General features: G+C 40.3%; 1 pseudogene across 1 annotated transcript in view; it reads right to left on the bottom strand.

The window, feature by feature from the left end:
* Positions 1-26,011, bottom strand: part of LOC148517817 (RING finger protein 112-like) — a 199,526-nt pseudogene that overhangs the window by 97,383 nt on the left and 76,132 nt on the right. The window contains exons 6-7 of the transcript XR_015879254.1: positions 9,163-9,219; positions 8,789-8,875 (exon numbers count right to left, since the gene is read on the bottom strand). The product of XR_015879254.1 is annotated as an RING finger protein 112-like (transcript). The remainder of the gene's footprint in view (positions 1-8,788; positions 8,876-9,162; positions 9,220-26,011) is intronic.

Below are 26,011 nucleotides of genomic sequence, written 5' to 3' on the forward strand. Positions count from 1 at the left end.
CCTTTCTCTAGCTGGTTTCTCTAGCATAGTCCAATGCATTTCTAGCATATAAGGAAAGAAGTTTAATACACGGTCACAACTGGGTCATGTGAGTCTGTGCCACAACCAGGAGGAAGAAGGGGATGGATAATTCTTACTAAATATTTGGGAATGGCGCCAGACATTGCATTTAACGGGTGGCAATTACACCGTGACCAGAGGAATACAGCAGAAGCTAGTGTGGGGTAGGCAGGGGAGTGAGTGGAACATTGCTGCCCAGATAAAGGAAATTACTCCAACCCTTGTAGTGGCCATGCAGCCTAGTGCTACAATGCATGGCCCTTGCCTCCTCCCTGATGCTTCCTCACAGTTTGCGGCAAGAGCTATCTATAGTACCTGTGTATCAGGATGTGGCCTGGGATTGGCCGCTACTCACCTGCGCACCAGTGTCCTTGGGCTTAGGTGTTCAGTCGCCGGGAGTGGAGGTGAGTGGTGGCTGGGTATTCTCCCCAGAGTCTGCTAGGGCTTCCATGCGTGCTACCTAAGGGTATTTAGTCTGATTCCAGGAAAGGGAAGTTGCTGTTCAACTTCACTTTCCCAGTGACTATGATGCCAGTATTTGTTCCAGGCTCTAGGTTACTTACATAGTGTATCCCACAGCTAGGAAGGAAAACCTGCCACTACCATTACAAGCAGGGATCCAGCAAATTTTTTACAGCACCACTATAAACCAACATCCATCTGTTTCCTCGTTTCCGCGACTGTGGGTATAGCCTCCTGTCTCCCCACTGCCGGTCAGCCGCATGCCGCTACCCTTCCCAGCAATTGCAGCCTTTCACATGGTAGAGAACCCGGTCTCACCGCATGGACACAGCGTGAGTGCGGGATTGCTGCTGGAAGCCAACAGACCGAGGATCCATTATTGGACACTGCCATCCGGATAAGCAGCCCTATTCATAAGTCCTACAATTACTGGGCTACCAAGGGATTACACTGGAATCATTGTGCAGATACAAGGGTGAGAAACCATATACCTTATTCAATAACTGTACGGACATTACTGCAATCTATCAGCAGATACTTAACCGACAATATGCTGGAATAAGAGAGGTGCGTTTTCGGGTATGCAATTGGGAAGCCGGCTGACGTAAGCCCAACAGCCAGCTTCCCAACTGCTTTATCCCGGCGAGGGTTAAATGACAGGCGTCTAAATCTAGACGCCTGTCATTTTACCGATGCCGGGAGACCGGCGCCCGGCATCCCGATCGAAGGGATGCCGGGCTCCGCTGCGGACAGCTGCGGGGGGGATGGTTAGGTTTCGGGCTCCCGGGAGGGATTTCGGGTTAGGCACCCCCCCGGGAGTTTAGGGTTAAGCTAGGGGGAGGGAGGGTTAGGGTTAGGCACCCCAGGGGGGGACTTAGGGTTAGGCACCCCCCGGGGGACTTGGGTTTAGGTGGCGGGGAAGGGGGGGTTAGGTTTAGGCACTTAGAGGGGGGATTAGGGTTAGGCACTGGGGGGGACGTTAGGGTTAGGCACCCCTAAGGAGGGTTAGGATTAGGGGGGTAGGTTAGATTAGTTTATACTTACCGTTTAGACGATCAGGATTTTCAGCCTTGTGGGGATTTGTCCGGCGGTAAATCTTAGTATTCCCGTTTTCGTTCTCTTTACATTTTGAAATCTGGATATCAAATAGTTACTCTTGCCACTGCTGCTATTGCAGAATAATAACCATTTTGTGCAATTTTTTTATATTTGCTGGGACCCATGAAATATTGTATTTTCAGATTTTAATAAATTATGTTATTTGATATTTTAAATTTGAATGTGTATCGGATGATTTAAATTCTCATTAACAGATAAAGCGCATTTGCTCAATTTTTCTTTTTCATATCCCACAGCTAGTCTGCTTCTGGCTCTTTAGTACTATTAGAGCCAGCTCACGTCTCTATCGCCTGTGCCATCCCGAGCATATCCGCATCTGGATTCCTTGTGACTTACTTTTGTTTGACCTCAAGTTTTGCTTCAGTTAATCCTCTTGTGATTTACCCAGATCTGGCTCATTTACCTGTTTCCTGTGTCTCCTCCTGTACAATTCCCAAGCACAAGTTTCAGTAGCTTTCCCTGCATCTGAATTCAAATAGCATTTTCCTTTACCCCCATGACTGGATCTACAGTGTATCAAGTTCATTAACCTGTGTCTGAGTTCCCTGCACAGTTATTTGTGTTCCATGACTGGATCTTAAGAGCGCCTATGAATTAATTCATGTCTGAGCTACCTGCACAGTATCTCTATTCTATGACTGGATCTACAGAGTGTCTTTACACTACCCTGCATCCAGATCTTCCATTACCCAAAGCATCCAGTATCTGACCTTCCATTATTCCTCGTCACTCCCAAGTAGTCTGTGCCTGGATCTCCTGTGTCACTTTCTTGATTATCCAGCCTCTGAATATTGTAATATTTCATAGAGCATACCAGTGCATCATTCCACTCATTGTATTGATGTCAATCCCTAGTCTCCTTGTCACCCTTAGCTACCTAACCAGAGTGCCAGGACCTGCTTACTCAGTGTGGGAAAACCCAAATCCCAAGGGATCACTGATGAAGACCACCGATTGGGTTAGACTCCGCATCTCTGGTTAGGTCTAGCCAACACCTGGGTCTGACCTTTATTGAGGACTAGTACTGTCACTCCTCTAGCTTTCTCCTGGCCATCCTTACCACTTTCCTCCCGGCTCCCTGTCCTCCACAAAGTAATTCCATGTACTGGATCGTGACACTGTGTCTGGTTATCTCAGGACTGGAGTTGAGGTACTGCTTCACATGCCACCTACTACACTTTCCTAGGCCCTAGTGACAGCAGCAAAGGGTCACGGTCACAGCAGAAGCACTGCAGCAGAACTGTCTTATTCAGATCAGAGGGCCTGATTCACTACGGATCGCTATTGTGATTGCAGCTGCGATTACACAGGCAGGATTGTAGCAAAATTATGCTAATGACTGCAATTGCAAAGCTAATACAGAGACACCTAAGCCAGCATAGAGACGCCCATTACCGCTTTCGCACATCTGTAATACCATGCAATCCTGCGTATGCATTAGGAAAATTGAGTAATATTGGCCCCGCACTCACAATTACAACAGGTCTGACCTGTCTCAGATGATGGTAACCTCGTTGCACGCAGTGAATATGCAAACTACATATGCTGTCGCAGTGGCTAATTGTATACACCCATACATAGGCATTCAAAGAACAGGCACATCTGCGTTTCTCCAACCACTCCCCTGTCACCACCCCCAAATGCTGACGTCTCGTCCATCCATCTGCAATGGCTTTCTAACTGCATGCATGATCACAGAGCGATCGCAATGCTAACTCGCACACACACACTGCGATGCATACACAGTACGCACCATTGGCCTATCTGGATACGCTGTTTCAATTGTGATTCATGCTGAATCAGGCCCAGAATTAGGTAATTGTGTGTGTGTGTGTGTGTGTGTGTGTGTGTTGTAGAGGGGCTTGAGGATTGTGGTGGGGTAGTTAATACTGTAGGTTTAGTTGAGGAAAGTTAAGAAGTATAAGGAAGTATGTTTTGAGTGGGCTTCATTATGAGGCAAATGGATATTTCTTTAATACTGTCAATTAAGCAGAATGAGTTCTTTAGATTAGACTTAGAAATGTAATGAGGGGATTAATGAATATGAATCAAATTATTTTATGATGCAGGGATTAAGTAATAAGGAAGTTAAGTGAGCTAATTATAAAGAAGCAAAATAATGATTAGTAAATTATTTTGTGTGTCGGTCACAGAAATACTGTGTTCTGTATTGTATGGCTGTCTCAAAAATGCTCTCTGTGTTGTATGGAGGTCTGCAGAAAGCACTCTGTGGTTTATGGTGGTTTCTAAAAAGCTTTGTCGGTTGTATGGTGACCGCAAAAATGATTTCTGTGTTGTCTGGTGATCTAAAAAAATGCTCTATATTATATGGCAGTCACAGATATGTGCTCTGTATTGCATGGTCTAGGGTTGCTATATTTCAAAAATAATAAAAGAACACATTCGCGGGGATTCTACACTGCACCTTTTTACAATACATAAACTTAATAATATGGGAATTATATTGCCACAGTGGCATTATGAGGGGGTATGGGCCACACATGGGTGTCACCCTCAGAGGTGGTGACACCAAAATGTCAGCTCCTCTGCAGTGACAGGAGCCAGGTTCTGCAGTGTTAAATTCTCCTGCAGAGCCCAGCTCCTGTAATAGAAGAAGGGCCTCTGCCACACAGGAATAGTCAGATTGCACACCGGGTGTCAACAGACCCAGTGACGCCACTGTATTGCCTAGAAGACAAATTACAGGCTGTACTTAGAATTTAGTCATGTTTGGGTCTTTAAAGTTTAAAATGTATCCTGACTACTGTATTGTGATAGAAGCACTGGTGAAGTCATAAATGGAGTGTATTTTTGATCAAGGTTTCTGACCTATGTCTTTTAAACCCTCAGGAAAAGTATGTGTCTGCCTTGTTGGAGTTTTGGGCTTTAAGCAAAAGCTGGATCATGGGTCCTGGGGGTGTGGATGTAAGAAGAGAAGGGAGGGCTCCATTAACAGGGCCATTCCAGGTGTTGAGAGCAGGCTCATTAGTAATTGCACCTGGAAGTGGCTCATATAAGCTGTGTCAGAGTTTGGCTCATTATCTCATATACCTGGGGAGAACAGACAGTGAGGTTTGTTCAGAGACACTGTGATATAATTGTAATTACTGTGTACATGGCTATGTTTGTCGTGAGGGCAGTAGGACCTGCCACTTTGAGAGAGCGAGTTATTTGTTTAGTTAAGTGCCCAGATGGGCTAGGGTTTAGTTTAATGGCAGCTACAGTAGCTAGCATGGAAACCCTGGAATGTTGTGCTGTTTCCTGGCTGCTGTGTGTAAGGAAGTATCCAACTACCCCAGAAGAGGGACCTCCTACCCCGATCATATTACAGTATTCATAGTCATAAAAACATATGTGTCTACTAAACAAAGATTTTTTCTTTTATATAAACGTTTTTTGAATTTTTCCAAAAAATGACAGAAAAAGTACAGTCATCCATATACAGTGTAAGCAGAACAGGACAATATGAATAAGTCATGGTAATAGCCCCCAATTCATATTATATATGTAAAATATAAAACATATAAGAATACAGGAGCGGGGACATACAGTAGCTCACACTCAAAATATGCCTAAATTAAAAATAAAAATATGAACAAATTAAGAAATACCATAGTACAGTGGTTCTCAAACTCCATCCTCAAGACCCCAAACAGGTCACCGGAGAATTACCTATACCGGAGGATGAGGGACAATTCCTTTGATGGACTCTTTGTTAACTTGTTGGAACAATCCAGAGCGCAAGTGAGGTTGATTTGTTTTGTTATATACTCTTGTGCTGCACAGTCAGCACCAGAAAATAATAATGATGGAGAAAGTATTAATAACAATTGTGTCAATTTCTCCTAGAACAATAAACTCAGAATGTTATATGCTGTGAATAATTAAACCCTTGTTTTAAGACATATTAGGAAAGGATGTGTCAATCATAAGCAATGATATATAATCATATAATCTTATGACTATATGTCCAAATTGCTGCAATATGACTCCTACACAAAAAAGGGGGGGCTCCCTGCTGCCATGTTAAGTAAATATATTAGATGGTTAAAGGTCAAAGAGACTGTCTGTAAGGTCTCCTTAATCAGGTGTTGAGACAATGTTAGCCAGATCTCAACCTAATTATGCTTTTACTACAGCAGAGAGAAAATAGCTCAATCACAGAGGACACATTTGTATCAGACTATTGTATGTTACAGTGGAACTATAGGTGCCAGTATGCCTGTACTTTGGCACTTGTGGAAATACAACTGCCAGCAGGTGGCTTGCACCCATACCTCCACTGTAAAATAAATAGTTAACTAAAGACATAACACACACACCGTAGTTACTATAAATTTATTATACACATACCTCAATCACACATACTGTACTTACCTGTACCAGCCGGTCGGTCCACTTGTCCAAAGTAGAAATCCGTGTGCATGGCCATGCAAAACAGATCATATACTCACCCCTCCGTAGCATCCAGGGTCTTGTTAAAACAAAATAACAACTTACGCGAACCATGCCGAACATGTGTAAGTATATGCTGTTACATGTACTTACACTTCGAGAAATGACAGATATCCAAAATCATCTGTTATTTTTCACAGGCCACAAGCCAATCAGCAGCCGCCCGTCTGCTGGCACTTGTAATTCCACAAGTGCCAAAGGGCAGGCATGCTGCCACCTGTAGTTCCTCTGTAAAATACAATAGTTTACTTCTATTTTACACTTTATTACCCCCATACCCACCACTCCAGGGGTGCAGGGAAAAGCCCCGGGCTTCAGACCAAGCCTGAGTTGCTCGGGAGACAGGGGACTCCTACTTGGGTGGTCCCCACCTTCCCTGAGTTCCCCGGCTTGGCCTGACCAACTTGTGTGAGAATGCTTTGGCCCTGGAGACCTGGTAATAGGGTCTCCTGGCTGTGGCATTACACCCCGGTTGTTTGGGGTCCAGTGCTGGTTTTAAATATAGAGGGACCCATACGCAATTTTTTTCCCCCTATATTTAAAACCAGGACTGGCCTTGCAGCATAGTGCTGGTTCCTAAATTACAGTGGAACCCTACTCAGTTTGTTCCCCATCATTTTCAGAACCAGGACTGGCTGACAAATCCAGGGCTGGCTATGCTTTTGGGGGGGGGGGGGATCCTACGTAATTTTTTTAAAAAAAAATTAACCCTATTTTAACTGTTTACAGCAAGAAACATACACAAATCTCAATGATTTGAGTATGTTTCTGCCAAACTTGCTGCTCAAGAGTTTGACAGATGGAAAAGTGATTTTGCCAGAGAGTTTTCTCCAATCTCACCCGAGCTTGTCAGAAATTTGAGAGATGTATCTTTTTGTTGATAAGTACTTCCGAGTTGGCCCGATAATGATTTAAGTTTCAAGTTGGAAATCTCTCCTGATTTGAACAAAATTGATGGAGACATCTCACCAAAGATGGACATTAGTAAATTTGTAAGCAGAAAAAAAAGGACTAAGATTGTCAGCTCGACCAATCTCGATTCTTAGTAAATTTATCCCCTAGGGGTATATTTATCAAAATTTGATTTTGCATTAAATTTTATGTTCTATTTAGCTCATCTGAAATTAAATCAAATGTAGAAATCCATTCCAAAATCCCACATTTACTAAAATTCAATTTTGGAAGCCTATTCTAAATCAAATTTGATTTGATTTGATTTTGAATAGTGATGTATTGTTCAATTTTGCATGCCCATGGCCAAATCAAACACCAAATCGAACACAAGATTGAAATTCAAATCAACAAAATAATAGACCTGCTTCATGTGTTCTTTTGTTTTGGGAAGATGTGGATGCCTACAGACATGGAGAAGAGAAGGTGTACAGGGATTTAAGGAGAGTATGTGTAACTAGGAATGTAATAAAGTTCTACTTTCATGGTGTGTGTGTGTCTTATGTTTCTTTTAATATTACTTTTGCAGGAGAACTAGAGGCACCAGCAGGCCAGCATGCTGGTACTTGTAGTTTTCTAAATACCAGCATGCAGGGGAGACTTTCTGGGACCTGTAGTTCTCATGTAAACTGTTATTTAATCTAGTTTTATACACAATGAACCTGGCACCCACTGGCCAGGTGTGCTGGGGATAGCCCCGGGCTATCAGCTCAGGCTTGGGGGGCCCAGAAGAGGGTGAACCTCTTTAGCAGTCAGGTATAATGCTTTGTCTGGGGGACTCGGTGAAAAGGCTCCCTGGCTGTGGCATTACACCCCGGCTAGAAAGAATTTGGTGCTGGTTGTGCAAAATATGGGGAACCCCTATGTCTTTTGTCCCCAGTATTTTAACAACCAAGACCTGATAAGAAAAGCTCAGTGCTTGTTGTGCTTTTAGGGGGGATGCGTACATCATTTATTTTTAATATTAACACTTTAAAACCATATATTACATATAGAAGCATGCATGGATCTCACTGATCTGTGCATGCATCTGTGTAATTCATATTATACCTGCTCATGCCAAAATTGACAGCATAAAGCAGGTCTGTTATTTTGGGTAATTTAAGTTCAATTTTGAGTTTGATTTGATATTCCTTTTCAAATCGAATATTAGTAAATCAGGGATTTGTATGTTGGTGTATGTAAAAGTACTGATGTTTTGCCGATATTCGATTTTAAGTGGTATTTGACTGGGATTTGGTTTTATGTTCGAGTTTCATAAGATTTTGCCTTTAGTAAATCTCCACATGCAAAATCGAATGAAAATCTAATGCAAATCACACAAAAAACAAAATCAAACTTTGATAAATATACACCCAAGTATGTTTTATACTCTGACAGCTTCAGTGTATATGAAACACATTTCCTGGTGCCAGGTAGCTGCTCACAGAAAATGCTGGATCCTTTATGCTCGCAGTGGGGTGACCCATCATCTGTAACGGTGACCTGTGCAATTGGGGATGTAAGAAACTATCTGGCACAATCTGAGGTCACAATGCAACATTTATACAGATATTATTACAGTAAGTGCCATTGTGATTATATACTGATGCCGATCATGGATTGTAAGCATGGAAGTACAGCTCTCCTTCCTCTCTCTGTCTGTCACCAAACCATAAGGATTTGTTACTGTGTTTATCCAATATTATAGAACAGTGCAGAGTATGGCAGCTCTATGTAAATAAATGTATAACAATAATACCTGCATCTCACGTTCTATATAGGCCCGACCAGCTTCTCTGCCGCAGTTATTTGGATTGTGCCAGTCTCGCACCAGGAGATCCAGGTGCTGTAACAGAAGACATTAGAGGAACAGTTTTATCATTAGCTGGTGACTTCCAGAAAAGTAAAATGAATACAGACTTATAAGGGCCTCATTAATCAATGAGTTTTATCTTTCACAACGAGCAATAAAACTCATTGTGTATAATAAATGGTGCTCCAGCCAATCAGCTCCCAACTGTCATTTTTCAAACAGATAACAGGAGCTGATTGGCTGGAGCACCATTATCATACGCAATGTGTGAATGATAAAACACATTGATAAATGAGGCCCGAAGTCATAGTTATAGTTACCTGTAGATATTGCAGGGAATAGGACTTTCCTACCACCTCAGCGAATTGGAGATACGTCTGGTATGACAGTAACAAAAAATAGGTGATGTCATTAATAATAGTTTGGGAATTTATACAATATTATGCCATTAAAGAATTAAAATTGATATGTAAATTTGAACCCAACTTCCTATTCCCAATGTATGTAATTAAAGTTGCCTTAATATATACAGTTTACATTTTACAGCCCCAGTAATGCAGCAGCTTTTCCTCAGGTCTCCTGAGGTGTCTATTATGTGAGAAGTGAGTGAACAATTTAATGATGTAGGAAATGATGCACACTAACAATATTGTCTATACACACTTACCAATCGGCCACCTAATTAGTCTGTGCAGAACAGATTTAATTATTCCTGCCCAGTTTTGATACCATTTTCAAAGGTGCCTGTGAACAATATATTGTGCGGTCAATTTGGTCATCTGTACACGCAACAAGATATGGGCAACATATTTGCATGGAAATGTAGTCTGCATCATGACAGTCAGGATGCCGACACACACAATACCGACAGCAGCATCCTGACAGATTGCAGAGGTTAGTATTAGGGTCAGGGGGAGACTTGGAGTTAGAGTTTGGGCTAGGGGGAGGGTTATAGTTAGGCTCTAGGGTGAGGGTTAGGCTTCGGGAGGTGAGGGTTAGGGGGAGTGTTAGGGTTATAATTCTTACAAACATCTGTCTGGATTCTGACTGTTGGGATGCTGCTGTCGTTATTCTGACCATCGGAATCCTGACCATTGGGATCCCAGACCCACACTCAACCCAATTGCATGATATATTGCATCTGTCATGTTGATAGATTCTCAAACACTGAACAAAGCAGCCTCTCAATATATTGTACCCTGAAATGTCACCACATCTCGAAAATAAATAAAAATAAGGGGCGGGAACTCAGGGCCTGATTCAGACCCGGACGCTAAGCGGCGAACGAATGCAGCCGAATGGGGCCAGGTATGCAAATCCCACGATCGCACTGTTTGGCTTAAGAACGCCCTTCATGTCTTAGCGTGCAAGGGCTGAGTGATTACAAGCTGATCTAATGCCGCCCCCTGTTCCTTCTCAGCACACTTCATCTCCAGGAAGTTTATAAGACCCAGGGGCGTATCTATAATGGGTGCGGGGAACACGGGCACACCGCACACTCCTCACCTATAATAGTACTTACCTCTCCAGAGTCCCACGTCGGCGCGGGCGTCCGGCGCTGTAAAACGACAAAAAATGGCCACACGGGCCCCCTCCTCTCTAGAAACGCCTCTGATAAGACCAATGTAACATTGAGCACCATCAAAAGCAAATGCAGGCTTGAGGTAGACCCTAGGCCACTGCAAACACTACGAGTGCTTCAGATAAAAAAAAAAGCCGGGTAACGTGTACAATGACGCTCCACTGTAATTATGCACGCCCTGTAAACGCCGTTTTGAAGGTCAGACACGCCTCCTTTTACAGTACCACTCCCCCATTTAAAAGCACCTTCCCCTGTTACCACCCACTAATGGCACATTCTGTCACTCAAAGTAGTGCTCCGTCTGCGGGCTATGAGGGATCATTTCCCGATCGCACAGACTGGCTCACGCACTGCGACGCATGCACAGACAGCAAACAATTGCTCGTAACGAGCGATCACAGCTTAGTGAGCGGGTCTGAATCAGGCCCTCGGTTTAAAGGCGCTATCACATACAAAATATGCTTCAGTATAAATGATTAGTATTTCATACAATACATCTCATAGGGTAGTATGTAAAAATGTTTCCCGTAGAAGTCTCTTTTTTTTTCTTCCACTTTCTTTTTTTAAAATGATATTCTCCTTGTCAGTATGTGGGGAATTCGTAGTGTATTCTGGATTCTATCTTGATTAGGTTCTACCCTGTCAACTCATTCAGAAAAAGTGTATAGAAAAGATAAAAGGATTCTTTCAAAACTCTTATATATATATATATTTATTTATTAGAGATGTGCAGTTCAGTTTTTCTGAAACACGAACACAACCAAACTTAAGGGTTCCAAGTTGAATTGAATCTCAGTACGGAATCACTTTGGAGTTCCGAGTCAAACTGAGTCCCGGCTCTGGTCGGCTGTAAATTCTGAACTTAACTTTTGGATTACGTGCAGTGGTGGCTCCAGGGGTGGGGCTGCAGTACAGTCCAAAATCAAATAATAATTGTTAAAAAGGTGTGCCAGGTAAAGGGGAATGCAGTTGAGAAGGTGCCGTAATGTTCAAGGCAACTGAATTTAAAATTAGAGAGGTTACCACAGATGTTGACTTCGTCTAGTACACAGGTTCTCAATCTCGGTGCTCAGGACCCCAAACAGTGCATGTTTTCCATGTCTTCTCACAGAATCAATAGTGATATAATTATTTCTACCTGTAGATCTTTTAAAACGTGTCAGTGAGTAATGAATACACCTGTGTACCTGCTGGGTGACCTGGAAAACATGAGCTGTGTGGGGTCCTAAGGACCGAGTTTGAGAACTTCTGATCTAGTAGGTTTGGAAGGGAAAGTATGGGATTCAAGATTATAGCCAATAAATCATCAGCAAAGTAAGACAATATATATTCACTACCTTGCAACACAAATCCCTTACTAACCTTGCAAAAGCCTACATACATAGAATAAATATCAGGCAGGACAAAGGACATTCCTGTCTAGTTCCACTGTTAATGTCAAATAAGTTAAGCTGGCCACACATGTAAAGATGATCTGTCCAACCAGCCAACTAGATGATTGGTTGGAATGAAAATCTGGTCACGTATGAAAGCAAATGACAATCGGCAATTTGCTCCCAAGCACCGGAAAATGGACAAAAACTGTTGTTTGAACAAATTGTTTAGATCCAACATTTAACAAACTTGTCTGACGCCATTTTCATCTGTTTTCTGGCATTTAGGAGCAAATTGCTGATCATCAGTTACTCCCATACGTTACCAGATTTTCATTCCAACCAATCAACTAGTTGGATGGTTGGACAGAAAATCTTTACGTGTGTACCCAGCCTTAGAGAGGGAGCCATTGATTATTATTCGAGCAGATGGGTGGCGATACAGGGCACGAATATGTTGGAAGCATATAGGACCCAGAAGTTTCCCAGCACTCCAGACATAAAACTCCAATGTATCCTATCAAACATCTTCTCAATATCTGTAGACAATAAAAATGCTAATTGATAATAAGATAGATGAGAGCTTTCATTTTAGAAGTATTGTCCCTAGCTTCACGGCCTGGAACAAACCTTACCTGAATACTATAGATAAGAGTAGGCAAGAAACGTTTCAATCTATTTGCAAGAAGTTTTGCAAATAGTTTGACATCAACATTGAGAAGGGAGATTGAACTGTAGGTGGAACACAGGGAGGGGTACTTGACAGCTATGGGAAGGAGCATAATGTGGACCTCCAGAAATTGGGGAGAAACAGCATTCTGAGTGACCATAGACTCACTCGAGGAGTCAATGTTTTCAGGATCTGTGTCCATTGCTGCGTTTGTGTATGTAATTGAGGCGAGATGCAAAGACTCCAAGTTTAGAAAGAATCCTTGTATCTTCACTATACACTTTTTCTGAATGAGTTGCACAGGGTGGAACCTAATTGAATCCAGAATACACTACAAATGTTGGATTTTCTATGTTTCTTTCCCACATGCTGATGAGGCGAACATAAGAAAAAAATGACTACAAAGTGAAAGTGGAAAATGAGACTTCGAAATATATCTTTACCTACACAATACACACTGGGTACACACTAGACAATAAATTGGATGATTTGACAATTTTAGATGAATTGTAAAAACAAATCTCCCACATCGTCCAGTATGTACGCACTTGTAGACATCAAGTGATATGTTGTTACGGCCTGCCAGATCCAGACATCACCTCAACCACCCCAATCTCCTCCATTTTGTGGTCGGCTCATCGCATACTGAGAGTGGTGGATTGGAGCATGAAGGGCCCTTAGGGGAACACAATAAAAGAGGCCCACAAAAGGGTTAGGCCAGTCCCTGGACAGGGTGTGGCCAATTATAATTGGAGAAAGTATTGCTATAATTTATAATCCTTTTATATACCTTAAATAGAATACTATAAAACTCTCACTCTCTCTATATATAGTAATGTTAGAGGCCACTGACCTACTCCTGTCCTTGGCAGTCAGTTATGTAGGCATGGAGGGGTCATGTAGACAGTGAGGTGTTTGCTATGGAGGTGCCATGGGGATAGTACAATCAGTTTAGAGATAATGTTTGGTAAGGAGGGTCAAGGGAATAGTGCAGAATAGATAATGGTGAGTATGGAGGGGATAGGGAGGTAGTGCAGAGAGATAGTGTTAGGTAAGGAGGGGTTAAAGGGTAGTGCAAATAGATAATGGTGAGGTATATTTATAAAAAATTGATTTTGCATCTGATTTTATGTTCGATTTAGCTCACCTGAAAATTAATCAAATCGAATGTATAAATTACTTTCAAAGTGCCACATTTACTTAAATTAGATTTTGGAAGCCTTTTCTAAATCAAATTCGATTTGGTTCTATTTGAATAGTGATTTATTGTTCGTTTTTGGATGCACATGTCTAAATCGAATACTAAAACAAACACAAAATAGAAGTTCAAATCCCCCAAATAATATACCTGCTTCATGCTGGAATTTTTAGCACGAGCAGGTGTGAATTACACAGATGCTTGTAAATATCCGTGAGATCCCTGCATGCTTCTGTGTGTAAAATGTTTTAATGTGTTACAATAAACAAAGGTCCCCCCCTAAAAGCACAACAAGCACTGGACTTTTCTGACCTGTTCCAGGTTGTGAAAATATAGGCTACAAAAGACATAGGGGTCCCCTGTATTTTGGACAATCAGCACTGGCTCAGTGAGGCAGTCCTGGTTTTGGAAATATGGGGGACAAAAGACATAGGGGTCCCTCATATTTTCCAAAACCAGCACCAGACTCTTTCTAGTGGGGGTGTAATGACACAGCAAAACAAGCATTTAGGCATCCACGTCTTCCTAAAACAAAAAATGCAAAGTCTTGACCCATGGACATAAGTACTGTCCTCTAAGGGATGAGCGTTTGATGGCTGAGAGAGGTGAGCCTCTGCCTCTCTCAGCCAATGAACAGTTCTCACCATAGACTTCAATTGTGAGAACCACTAGGTAACCATTAATAACTTATGTTTCTTTATGTTTCACTCAGCCATATGCTGAGTGTTTATTTACTGACAATTCTTTGTATGGAAAACTTATGTTTGATACTGCCTAACATTGACTATCTTCAATAAACTTAAATAAAATTGTTGATAAAAAAAAATACTGTCACAGTGTTTATGTCTTGTGGTTATTTTAAGATTTCTTTTGAAGGTGAACTGGAGGTACCAGTGGGCCCTTCTTCCATGAATGTTGATACTTGTGGTTCACAAAGTACCAGCATGTGTGGGAGGCTTGATGGGACCTCTAGTTCTCTAGTAAAAGAAAATATTATTCATTATTTTCTTACACACAATTACACAATCAACCTGACACTCACCACCCAAGGGTGCCGGGGCTTGTCCCTGGCTATCAGCCAAAGCCTGGGGCACCCTGGAGAGGGGGACCTTTATTCTAGGGTCCACCTACCCAGGGATCTCCTGACTTGGCTGACTAGTGGTCAAGTGATGAATGCTTTGGGCTGTGGCATTATAGCCCCGCTAGAAAGAGTCCGGTGCTGGTTATGGAAACAACAGTGGACCCCTACTCATTTTGTATTTCTACAACCAGGACCAACTCATCAGAGCCTGGTGCTGGTTCTTAAAACACAGGGAAACCCTACGCATTTTCCCCTGTATTTTAGTAACCAGGACAGGCTCAACAGACTCCTATACTGGTTATGCTTTTAGAGGGGAACCCCATGCCTTTTTTTAACATCTTACTATTTTTATAAACACAGGAGCATGCACAGATCTCATGGATCTGTGACTGTTTCTGTGTAACTTGAACCTGCTCAGGCTAGACCTGCTATCCTGAAGCAGGTCTGGTTTTTGACAAGTTTTTACTCAGTAATAGTGTGCGAGTCTATTACATTACCCTACTTGTATCCTCACAATGGCAAAACATCTGGGTGTGTGTTTTGCCATTGAGAGTTGCAAGGGTGTGAGCAACATACAAAGGGTTACAAAGGGTGAGTTGTAAACATGTGCAAGTATAGCTCTATACTCGCACATTTTACAAACTCAGACCCTATTACATTTTGCCCAAGACTGAGCTGATCATTTTCTCACCATCCTGCATATCATTCCTTACAATTTCTTTATCAATTGATGGCACAACTGTCTCCTCTAGCCCCAAAGTGTGTTTTCTTGGAGTGGGTCTGTGCATTCTCTCACTTGCTTGCCTTGCTGAATCAGGCCCACTGTAAACAGTGTCTTTAATACAGTATACATTACTGTAGTAATAATGCATGGCAGGCTACAGTATTTTATGAAATTTCGGGAGTGATTTGCTGCACTCATACAGTGAGTGTTGCTAGGAGCTTGACGTTGATCACTACATCTACTGTAACTAAGTGCTGGTCATTGTGGCAATATAGATAGTAGTGTCCAGTGCTCACACAATGATGGCATGAGTTAGAAGTGAATAATAGGTTTGAAAGGTGCTGTATGAAATCATCACTGAACTACAAGTCTCAGTCCAGAAAGAGGTGTCTTTTGATTATAAACTGACTATGCATCCTCTACAGTACACTTGCGCCAGTGTAGTTACTGCTGTGCCGCTAGGAGCTTCAGGCTAATTGCTACACATAAGTAATTGCTGGTCATTGAGACAGTATAGAGAGTGGTGTGCAGTGCACACACAGCAATAACATGCCTTACAAATTAGTAGTGTGGTTTGAACAGCGGTATATGAAACTATTACTGAACTACAAGTCTCAGCCCAGAAAGAGGTGTCTTTGGATTATAAATTGACTGTGCGGCTTCTGCAACAAACTTGCAGAAATTTCAGCAGTGCTGTGCGGTGCTCCCACATTGATGGCATGTCCTAGAAATTAGTAGTTGAGTTTGAGAGGAGGTGTATGAAGCCACCACTCAACTACAAGTTACAGGACAGAAAGAGTTTGTGTTTGGATTACACATGGACTACCTCCTTAGCATTAATACACTGAAATTCACACATACACTGATGCTAAATAAAACATGGCCTGCACATGCTTGCTCTCCATTGCATAAACAAATGGCATCTTGCATCCTATGCTCCACTGCAGTGTTTCCCAACCTCTGGGCCTGATGCAGAGCTGGACACTCTGAAAGAGCGCCCGCTCTGAATCAGGGCATTTTTTTTTTAGTGCAGCCTCCTGGCCGCTCGCATAGCTGTGGGTGACCACCCACAGCTATTGCGAGTGGCCAGGTTGATGGTCGCGATGGTCAAGACCATTGCGACTATCAGGCTTGTGACAAAACCCTTGTGGTAGGGTCTCGTGGCCGCAAGCCCATGAGAGCTTCCGGCTCTATTAGAACCGGAAGCTCTCCAACTGACATCACTGGTGATGTCAGTGGGCTGCCCTCAAACGGCAGGCTTTTGCATGGGAACGCCTCCATTTGGTCTGCCACCCCCCCTGCCCGCCTCCCAAATGGGACGAGCTGTCAATCGCCATCAACAGCTCGCCCCCTTTGGTGTGAGACCCGTAGCAATGGAGTGCCCATCGCTAGCTGGGTCTCACACATGCGCAGTGACCTAACATCGACCCGCTTGTGAGTGCATAACTCTTGCAAGCGGGTCTAAATCAGTCCCTCTGTCCTCAAGGCACACTAACAGTCCAGATTTTTCATGCTTGAGCACAGATGGTTAAATCAAAATAACTGAGGTACTAATTAAGACACCTGTGCTCAAGTGTGGCAATCCTTAAAACCTGGACTGTTAGTGTGCCTTTAGGGCTGTGGTTGGGAACCCCTGCTCTACTGTGTTTATACAGTATACAAAATGGTTGTGAAGCAGTGGCCTTATTTATAGAAGGAGCACCCACTGCCTAAATAGCCCGCTGCATGTTCAGTATTAAAACAGGAATGACCATTGGTCACCGATGGGTCAAAGCAAATGATTTAATATCATCGATATTATCCACCAATGGTACCATTGATGGTCACCATTGATGGATAACCTACCGATAGTAATCACTAATGGTCACTACTGTGTGACATTAAGTGAATAAGATGCAGTACAGTGAAACATATCGTGAACAAAATGCACTATTATATGACGTAATGTGATTAAGATGTACTACTGATGTAATGTGAATACGGGTCACTAATGTGTGGCATAATGTAAATACGGGTCAGTATGGATGGTCATTGACCACTGAGGATTAACAAACATCAATGGATAACTACCGATGGTTGATGATTTTACGATCAATAGTGGTAAACCAATGGTTCAATGCCATCAATTGCACAGAGCCAAATTATGTATTTTTTTATTTCCTCTCCTTGTGCTGGGACACAGAGTTTGGCTACGCCCCCCACAAGACCCGCAAAGGCTGGCCGCACCCACTTCATGATTGGCATGCTGCACGTCCAGTATTAAAACAAGGATTATCATTATTGCCTGAAACCATCAATGGATCAGAGCTAGAATGTGGTGTTGTCGTGCTGATGCATGAATCTAACATAATAAACTGTAATAATGATGGTAGAATGACAGGTTCATTCTGCTAATCAGTTGGTGGTGCTACAGACATTGCATTATCTTTTTTTACGCATGCAAAGTGCAGATTATGGAAAGCAACATCTGCTTGACAGAAAGTTGTATAACACTCTCTGGTATTTCCAGCATCTCAGTAAATTAGGATGCGATTCAATATGCCACTGTAGGTCGTGCTACATGGCGTATGGTGAAAACATGTAGCAGGAAACACCTGTATCTGGCCTCCCTGACACCCACCTTTCTCCTCTACAATCTATTCTTAATGCTGCTGCTCGGCTTATCTTCCTCTCCAAACAGTCTACATCTGCCTCTACTCTCCTATAAGCCCTCCACTGGCTCCCTTTCCCTTCAGATCCCAATTCAAGGTTATTACACTCATTTACAAACCCCTCACCTATTCCTCACCCATATACATCTCTGACCTCATCTCCCTTTAAACTCTAGTCCACCCTCTTCTCTCAACAAATGCATGCTGCCTCTCCTGCCAACTGATTACTTCCTCCCATTTGTGCCTCCAAGATTTTGCATCTGCTGCTCCTCACCTTTAAAACTCTCTCCCTCTCCCCATCACACTCTCCACCTCTCTACAAATATTCAAACAGGCTCTCAAGACCCACTGCTTCATCACAGCCTTCCAGCTCTCATCCTAATCCGCAGCTACATGCTCCTCTCTCCCTGTCTACCCCATCTATGTCATGCCTGTTTGTCTGCCCCTACCCATTGGAATGTAAGTTCTCATGAGTAGGGCCCTCTACCCTCTTCTGCTTCTCCTTACTTATACTTTCATCTATTCCTTACTCCCCACTATGGTATCTAACACTTGGTTGCTTGCTCCCTGTTGCTTATTTGTGTGTTCACTTATGTGTTTATGTACTATGTAAAGTGCTGTGGAACACTTGTGGCACCATATAAATAAAGGATAATAATAAGAAGAAGTAACAACAGTTAGTTCTGGTTTCAGCGTATTATTTGGAGCACACCCACAGGAATCTGGGTAAATATACTACTTTGTTCCATTCTCTAATGAAGGCTCACATGATGGTGAAGGGATACATATCATACATTCCAACTCTGCAACGCAGACAGTATCTCCCTGAGTGCACCAACTGTAGTTTTTACTTTTCATATCCTTTTAAAAGGGATTGCACTTTTGACCATATTATTCTTAATAATGGGGGACTTTTTGTAGATGAACTTTGGTTGATCTAGAAGAACAGATGTTATTATAGGGTCTTGTTTAAGTAGGTACCAATTATAAATAATACATTTCTGTTTAAGGTATTTTGCTTGTTCTTTAAACACTTTTATACCTGTGCAATTCCTACTCACCCATCTCATTTGGCCTCTAGGTATGTTTTTAAGCCATAACAGGTGGTGATTACTTTTTACATTAGTATAAGAATTGGTATCAGTAATGTTTGAATTTTTTTAGTTTTATAGTATTATCTATCTATATATATATATATATATATATATATATATATATATAAACAAGATCTAAAAATGAATCTATGTTTTACTAAAATTGAAAGTTAATTCAATATTAAAGGTAGTCATGTTTAACCCCTTACAGAAATTCTCAAGGTCCTTTACTTCCCAGATGATGAAATATCATCTATACAACAATACCACATTTTAATAAGTATTAGGGATGTTTTTTTTGGTCCATATTGTATTCTCTTCCCAAAAGCCCATAAAGAGGTTTGCGTATACTAGTGTGAAACATGTCCCCATTGCTATTCCTCTTTGCCGCTGGTAAAATTTGTTCTAAGACCAAATAAAAAAATATTTCTGATATAAATAAAATATCTTTACTAATAAAATTAATCTGCTTTTCAGGCATTCCACTTTTCTTTGAATGATATTCAACAGCTTCCACTCCTTATGAATGATCAATCACTGTAAACAGAGAACTTATGTTATCTGTAACTAAAATGTATTTCCCGTGCCAAGTCTCATCTTTTTTTTTAATATCTGTGGTATCCTTAAAGTAAGATTTAATCTTAATTACCTCTGGCTAAAAATTGTAATCCAAATAAAAAGAAAGATTGTATGTGACTGAATCCATCCCTGCTAAAATAGGCCACCCAGGGGGATTAGTCATATTCTTATGGATTTTTAGAAAACACATAAAATACTGGGAGGGAAGAACTCTCTTTCACAATTTATTTATCTTCCTTCAATGTAACGATACCATCCTTCTTGAATACAGAGATCAATTTTATTAACCCCTTTTCAATTATCTCACTAGGACATATTTTCAGTATCTTATATGTATCTTTATTATTCAGTTGTCTTTATTCTTTTGCTTTATATTTACATTTGTCCATCACTACAACCCATCTGCCCTTATCAGTGGGTTTTATAATAAAACCTGGATTCATACCTAAGGGCCTTTCTTTCCTTCAAGGTTACATTACTTGTTTGGCCCGTTTTGGTTGTATGAGGTCTAATTCTGAGCTCACCATTCTATTGAAACTTTCAATAAAGCAACCTCTATTAAAGGTGGGATTAAACATTGATTTAAAAACTTAGACTTTTGAATTCAACTCCCCACCTTTATTTAAAAACTTTTGCAAGTCTATATACATTTCAAATTTGTTTAATTTTATTATTGGGGCTAATTTGAGCCCTTTTGTAAGGACTGAATGTTCTTCTCTAGTTAACACATGATCACTCAAATTGAAGACTTTTGTCTCCGAATTTTTTCTTAGAGCAGTGGATGAGGTATCATCCTCCTAATCTTTACTTTTTTTTCCTTCTACCTGCTCCTCTTTTACCCCTTTTTCTGTTTCTAGATTTTTTATGACTTATTATTGATATTACTCTCTCTGATTCCTGCCTAAAAAAACTATCCCCATTCAACACACTAAACCAATTTGATGTAGGCATGGGATCTCTTTTATTACTATCATTTGTACACCATTCATCCTTTGTGATGAATCCATCTTTCTAGGGAGTTAAAAACTCTCTTTTATTATATAAAGGTTTTTTTTTCTTCCCTCCTTCTATTCCCTTCCTTCTGATATCTGGTTATGTACCATCTTGCTGGAGTAGGATGGGGTTTGATCCACCTAGGTCTCTTAGGTGTATAATAGAGTCTAGTCCATCTTAATTATACAGACTAGCCTTTCTTTCTAAGTGGTCATAACATTTTATTCTAATTCTTTCTTTCCTTATATTGTGGAGTTTTCATACATCCACATGGGTATTCTCCTTCTTATATTTCTTTTTTAGGGGAGTCTACTAAAACTAATAATTCACTAGCGAATTAAATATCTTGAATCCAGGGGTGTTTCTAGAGAAGAGGGGGCCCATGTGCAGTCTCCGTCATGGGCCCTCTTCCTGTCTGTCTGGTGGCCAACTGCGTACTGAGCGGTGTGCGGCCAGTACTGAAATTACAGACTCTGGGCACTAGTTTGTTTAACTCTCATTGGCTACCAAAACAAACACATCACCCGTAGCAACACTCACTGCGGTCCACACTACACTAACTGAAATGAACCAAGAGTGTGTGACATTAGCGTGTGCCTGCACACCATCAGCAGTGCCATGGGCCATGGGTTGAAGACCCCCTGCCTTAGTAGTTAAGCAAATGTTGATCACAACTCTTTTTTTCCTTGTTCAATAATTAATTCTTTATTTCCAGTTATTTATATAGCGCACACATATTCCGCAGCGCTTTACCATTCACAGCAGTCCCTGCCCCAGTGGAGCTTACACTCTATATTCCCTAACACATGGGTTAATTTTTGCGGGGAACCAATTAACCTGTATATTTTTGGAGTGTGGGAGGAAAACGGAGTACCCAGAGGAAACCTACGCAAGCACAGGGAGAATATACAAACTCCACACAGTTAGGGCCATGGTGGCAATTGAACCCATGACCTCATTGCTGTGAGGCAGTAACGCTAACCATTACACCATCTGTGCTGCCCCAATAATTCACTGGCTTTTCTTTAACTCAGTTATTACCTGTGGATTTACCTTGGTCTTTTAACCTCAATATTAGTAGAAGCTGAATACACAGAAAGACCCCTGTTAAAAGGATAACATATTGTATTAAACTGGATTTTCACTATACCACAGATTTAGGAGTTATTATGCTCACACACAGAAATTAAATATAGTTCACAAGCTTTGATACATAAACAATATATGTATCATTGCCATTTGCTATTAAGTAGACTTAAGTCAATAATGTTACTGTATTTCTAAAGGAAATGTCTGAAAACTGTTATAACATATGATGTTACAAAATACACAAAACTGAACTCCACTGAGAAAAAATATAAAATAATAAATGTATACAGATATTAAGTAGGACATATTACTAGGATTTGGAATCCTAGTCTGGGTGTCTCTTAGGGCTAATGTTTTATCAGTAAGAACAACACCCCAAATCTTCTGTAACTCTCACTCAACCAACACACTATTTTTTTATATAACTACAAAGGAGAGAATGGGGAAATTAGAACACATCTCTTCAGAAGAAGTAGAGATTATTGAATCAATGTTTCACACTATTTGAGGATAGAAAAACTCTTAACTCTTAAATAAAACAATGGTGGAATAGTGATACCCTACGAAAGTACATTGAAAATAAAATAACATTTAGGGGATTAAGGCTATTTAAATACCCAATTTTTCCTGACAAGATTAAAAACTACAATAAAAATTGGGACAAAACTCGCGATGAGTGTTCATTCAAGTTAACGAAACTCATCACGTAAGATAGAAATAATTCACTCTCCTATATTAACAAATAAATTGAATTAATTAGGCACAAGCTCAAGCCAGTAGAAGAAATGGAGGATTTCAAAAGTCTAAAATAACAAAAAACTTTAAAATGAAGGGGTATTTATTAAGTAAATTACATTTGAAAGAAATAGGACTGAATACAAAAACAACCAAAGGAACTGAAACAAATGTAAACAAAGGAACTCTTCTGATGATTATAACAATTACTTTTACAAGACATATCATCATATACACTATAACATGATTCAAAACAACAATCCATATTATCTGCATCAAAACTTCCAGCTAGCACAGAAACCACAATATAGAGGTTCCCAGAGGACATGGAGAAACCAACAACAGGAAACTGGAACAATCCAAAATAAATAAAATATGGGAAAATCATCAAATGGAATACAGACAGCCACTTATTAAGAATAAATTGATATACACTGCAGAATGAAGAATTTATCAACCCTATAATAGAGTACAGTTTTCATAATATAGCAGACAATAATCTTATGGAATTAATACAGAGAAGGTCAGAAAAAAAATTAGAAGAGAAATAGAAGAAGCGGATAAATAAGAAGAGAACAAAGCCAAAGATCATATGAACAAACTTTCTCAGGCTAGGACACATCCTGAATGAAGAAGACCCAGAAGATAATCTCAATACTTTTTTAGAACTTCTGGAAGGAGACCTAGCACCCACCAAAATACAAGAGAGCATAGAGAAAAAAAACAACTCACAGACATGGAAGAATCAGAAGATGTATCAGAGGAGAAATAAAGGGAAAATCAAATCAAATGAAGAAAAAGAAAAACTAATAGGGATATTCAAACTCAGTGAATACATCTTGACAAACCCACAAATTAGTGTTCTAAACCCAGGATTGAAAATTGCACTAACAAAAACAGAACAAATTCCAGACCTACACTGAGCTTCATAAATTCAAGAGAAAACTGACCCTCAAAAAGTTTTTTCAGAGAAATGAAAAAATACCCTCTCACTCATAATGAACCCATAGATACTTATATACATACCACCCTAAAATAAATATTTACAAATTCAAAAGAAGTTACTCTAAACTTAATTTTCCAAAAAAAGAAAAATTAAGGGCTAAAAAAGAAAACAAAACTATAGTAGTAAAACCTTCTGATTAGATAGGGGGCATTAGCATCCTAGATATAGAGAAAAATAACCAAGAAGCTATGAGATTACTTATAGGTGAATAAATCTTTGAAATTCTTCCAACCATTCTCATTGATAAATATAAGAAAGAATTCGAAAATTCTCTTTAAAAAAGGACCACAAGATGGAATTTTAAACTAAGCAAAACACAGCTTTCTTAAACAACCAAACCCTAGGACACCCATATTTTACAGATATGTCTTCACTCATCTTTGCTGCGCCATGTCCCATAAGAATCTGCTTGAATCTTTGTGCAAATGAGTCACTGAGTCACTCTATCTGTATACTAAGTACAATGATGCAGCGGCAGCAGCTTTTTTCCATGCCAAGTTCATATACATACTCAGTTGCACACAGATATACAAGTGTTACATATCAAATTAATCAGTGTAGTCTCCTGGTGTGTCCTAGTTCCATCACATTAAAACTGATGCAGTTTTAGCAAAAATAGATGTCCGATGCTAGCAGACCAACATGGGACCTGGCGGCTCACTTACACCAGGGATCTCATGCTGCATGGTGTATTGAGGCTAAATATATGAGTTCCCATATTTATTTTTTATCCAAGATCCATAAAGATAGGGGAAAAAACCCAGAAGACCTTTTGTCTCTGTGATAGGTTCTTTAACAACAAAAATATATGAGTTCCCATCTTTATTTATTATCCAAGATCCATAAAGATAGGGGAAAAAAATCCAGAAGACCTTTTGTCTCTGTGATAGGTTCTTTAACAACACAACTCCCAGAATACATTGATAAGACTATCCAACCATTGTTTCTATTCAAACAAGCTACCTCCATATCACAACCCAAGTTTTAAAACCGTAGAAGAAAGCAAATACAAAGATGGTATCATCTTGGCAGCAAATTTGCCCCTAGCTACAAAAACCCGTTCATGGTATAGTAGGAAAAAAATAATATATGGAATAACAACCCCTACATGGAGCACATTATGATATGAAAAAGACAAATCAATAAATTGCTGCTACTGTGGAAAGGCATATAAATAGAACTGGAAAACATCACAGAGCACATAAACAACAGTACATTCATCTTAGAGTTTACAGGTACCCTAAGTAAAGAAAAATAGATTTCTTAGATCTATCCATCTTCCTTGAAGAAGGACAGCTTTATACCAAGACAAACACAAAACAAGTTGACTGCAATAACTATCTCCCAGCTTATAGTAACCATCACTATAACTGGATTAAAGCAATACCTGGTGGACAATTCAAACAATTATGAAGGAACAGATTTCGCCAGGAGGACTTCGAAGAACAGACTGCAAAACTAAAATAAATATTTGTAGAAAGGGAATATAGCAAACAAATATTGTCAGAAGCCCTAAAAGAACCAAGGATGTTGGAAAGAGAATATATGTATCAATATAGGAACAAAAAAACTGAAGAAAAAGGAATACTAGTCATTATGCAATACAATGGTCAATATAGAGAATTTGAGAAAATTGTGTTAAAGGCTGTGAAAGACTAATTTACATAATTTCATATTTACATCTGCTTTATGCTGTATAATGAAGCAGTTCATGAGATTCAATAGGGCATTTGTACGTCCATTTTGTTTCTCTGTCCAAACTCACATTTAAATGGAAATTAGTGTGTGTCTTTAAGGCCGCTCCCAAAGAAAACTGTTTATCTAACACAGTGAACAAGAGCTTGCCCATATGATGTATACTTGTGTTGAGAACAACACTCAGACTAAATATGGGGATGCAGCAAGTAATGAGTATCTCTTAAAAGAATTCAGTTTCGATTCTGATTGCCAAGGAGGAGCTAGCAAGAACAAGCTTTGTCTTTCTGATAATGTTAGTGGGCGTATAAGGGAGGCGTATTACCTGAATATTGTAATAGGGTACAAGTACTGTGTGACAATGTCAATCGGTGTTGTTTTTGCTGCATCAACCCTGGGAGAATATGTCCCAGTTAAGGGCTTGATCTATTTATTTAATTAATTAATTAATAAAATGACAAATGTTTAAGTATACTGGATTTGAGTCTATATTACTTATTATGGAACAACACCTGGTTAAAGGTAATTTCAACAGCTGGAGGCACTGCTACTGCTTTACGACATCCATCATCTACCTATGCACCTGTCAGGTTTCCTCACTACCTCAACAATGGGAGAGGAGTGGCTGAACCTGCTGTCTGGCCAGCAGCTGGGACATCCAATCTCCAAAATCTTTGTGAGTATCAGAATTAATTATAT

The sequence above is a fragment of the Taudactylus pleione genome, unplaced genomic scaffold (genome assembly GCF_031769625.1).
Source record: "Taudactylus pleione unplaced genomic scaffold, aTauple2 ptg000209l, whole genome shotgun sequence".
In the NCBI taxonomy this organism is placed as follows: Eukaryota; Metazoa; Chordata; class Amphibia; order Anura; family Myobatrachidae; genus Taudactylus; species Taudactylus pleione.